Below are 3,429 nucleotides of genomic sequence, written 5' to 3' on the forward strand. Positions count from 1 at the left end.
AGGAGACGTCGGGACTCAGAGTCTCGAGGGGTCTTCTGTGGGACAATATTGTTTTAATTGTTTGTATTAATAAAACGAATACCCTAACCCCCCCCCCCCAAAAAAAAGTAGAAACAAAGATTGTATACTGTATTATAAATCAGAAGGCTATGTGTATATTTACAGTAAATTTTTGTAAATTTTTTAGGAGGCTATGTAAATATATATATATATATATTTTTTATTGAGTAAGAAGTCTAGAAACGACAAATTGTTTTTTTAAAGCCAAACAATACAACAAAAATAACATTTATTCTTATACAGCCAGTGAGCCAGCTGCCAGGCAGCCAAACCCTTGTGGGCAAACCAGCACCATACTACCATCAGCAGAGGACAAACTGCCAAAGTTACAAAGTTCGAAATCAAACTGGTTTTTAAATTTAAAAAAGCAGATATGATTCATGACTCATGACTCCATGAGTCGTGAGTTCATAACTCTCTCTCTCTCAGAAGCAAATCGTAAACGTCTTGAATTAAAAAAAATCACAATTCAAAGAATGTCCAATAGTCATCAGACAAAAACTTGCGATGAACACGATAAATTCTGACAGAATCTATGATTCAAGATGGCAGATATCATCGCTCGATCTCAGTTAGTTGTACAGATACCATACAAAATCTGGTTACCATTTCATTGCAATAGCGTAGTGCGAACGGATGTTAACAACTTATATGGATATGATCAATTAAGTAGGCTTATGCGTTGTATATAATTATAGTGATTTTGTGTACACAGTTATTAGCTTGACAGGATTGATATTACCACATATCTCGGAATTGAGGAAAGTATTTACTGATACTTCCGTTACAAAACTAAATATTGATCGAAGTCAGTGTGTTCTTCATAAACAGAGTAATACCTTTTGACTCCTATTTGTATTACAATGCGAGCAAGTATTGCCTTACATAGTGTTCCAGTATATATACAAGCGCTCTTCTACACAAAATTGGAAGTTTGGTGAGTAATCCAATACGTTCTCATAACTGTGCGATTGCTGGTAGATCTGCCACACCCTGATACTAACTAGAACTATGAATCACGACGACTTTTATAATCTGTGCCGCATGTATGTCTCATCGTTTAGAGTAGTACATATACAAGTTGTCAGCTCAAGGATCAAAATTGTCACAACTATGTGTAGAAAGTACGCAATATTCAATAAAATTTCGCAAATCGACTAAATATATCCAGAAGTACCTAGTAGTGATAGTCCAGTTCACCCTTTTGGACTCAAGTGTAAATAGTCGTGCAAAGTTGCGAAACTCGCGAAAAGTCGTGAAAAGTTGCAGAAATCGCGACATCAGCGCAGGATTACAGAAACCCTATGCATTATTAAAATAATCCCCACCGTGTGAAGTATTATATCTGGGACCCCTTTGGACCTGCGGTGGGAGATTTCGAAATTTCAATTATATCGTCTGTTATTTGGTTGTGAAAATTGGGATTTCGCAGGATTTCGATGTAAATCGCGAAACTTCAGTGCCAATAGCTGCTGATAGAGTTAGAATTTTGAAATTCTCCACCGTAGGTCCATAGAACTCCCAATACGGTACTCTACACGGTGAGGATTTTCCTAACCTGCAGATAGTCTCTGTATTCTTCCGCTGCAGTTCGCGATAATTTGCGAAATTTCGCGACTTTCGCTACTTTTGCGAGTTTTGACGAGTATACTCGAGTCGCCACTACTACACTCGAGTCAACAAGACACAACTGGACTATTTTTCATTGGTGGATACTTCTGGGTATATTTAGTTGGTTTTGGAGGTTTACTTGAATTTTGCCCATTTTTTCAGAAACTTGTGATAGTTATATGATCTATGAGATGTCAAATTGTATTTTTGTCATATGAACGGTGAGGTATACATAAGGCATTCATTATACAAATTGTCAAAGTGGTTTGCAAGTACTAGTTAGTATCATGAAAGATCCCGAACCAGTAGCATGGTTGTGAAAAGTATTGAACCTCGCGAGTACTTATCTGAGTACTGCAACACTGCGCTAGGTTATTATACTTACTCGCACCGTAAAGAAAACATGCTAATATCAATAGATATTGTTCTGTGTATAAAATAGATACTGACGTTGAGTATTTGCCGTTGTATTAAAGTTGTTATTTGGTGTATATTTATCTCGGTGTTACCAAGTCATATGATTATCAACTCAAGCTTAACCGTATATCCAATTTCACTATAAGCTATAATATGGGAAGGTATAAACGTACATAGAACCCTTATAAGTGAATAGCATTCATTCCCACTACGCTATTACGATGAACTGGTAAGATGAAGTGGGAAGCAGCGTTCGCAAAAGGTATCTATCACCTTCATATATACCGTCGGGGGGCATAATGATCACTGTCAGGTTTCATCGTGTTTTAAACAGTTTGTCCGAAAATTAGACATTCTCCGGACGTAATATTGTGATTTTACAAAATTTACAAAGTTTACGGCTCGCTCCAGAGAGAGAGACAGATAGAGTAGAGACTAGAGAGAGAGTAGAGTAGAGACTAGAGTAGTAAAAGTGTAAAACTTTTAAGGAAAAACGGACAAGTCCGTAGCCCATAGGTCGCGCCTAAAAAGACTATAAAAATGAAGACAGTTTTAGGCTTTCTATGGAAAAAAAAAAGACAATCTGATTAATGATTTCCGACTCCGAGCCGGCCGAGAGCGCCGCTGCTCCAGCGCTCCGCATAAGCAGTTATATACTGTAATATGTACAATTGACAATAGTTCATATATAAATTTTTTTTTTTTTGATATTTACTATTATATATATTTGTTATTTTAAAACCAAAAACAAAAACAAAACAATATATGATAGATATATATATACGGAAATACTTCCAAAAAAAAATCTTTAAAAAGACCGGTCTCTTTCCAATATAGGATATTAAACATACTATTTATATTCATAACGGCCATTCTTTGCAATACTAGGCCAAAAACTTGTCTGACTCCTTGTGTACTCCTGTGCGTCCTTCTACAACCTTCGGACATGGCCCAAAAAGGCAAAAATCAACCATGACGGGCCAAGATCGTGTTTATATGGAGTTTTTATGGCGTATCCGCTCGTATTAATGGCCAAAGACTTGTCTGACTGCTTGTGTACGCTTGTGCGTCCTTCTACAACATACGGACATGGCCGTGTGGGAATGCTCCGAGCGTTTTGATGTCCCCGATAATTTTAAAGGAAAGACCTTGGTAAGTGTACGCAGCGGCACGGCTTGCGGAACAGTGTTAGCCTTTAAATCACGTCCCACTTGTTGTTGTTCGTATATACATACAAGTATGTTACTTTTAATTCGTTCGATTTCCTTCCTGTGGCGAAAATTGAGTAGTAGGTTGTATCTTTGCGCGAGTACTATTGAATGTCTATATATATATTTATTT

The sequence above is a fragment of the Sphaeroforma arctica genome (genome assembly GCF_001186125.1).
Source record: "Sphaeroforma arctica JP610 unplaced genomic scaffold supercont1.1908, whole genome shotgun sequence".
Classification (NCBI taxonomy): Eukaryota; class Ichthyosporea; order Ichthyophonida; genus Sphaeroforma; species Sphaeroforma arctica.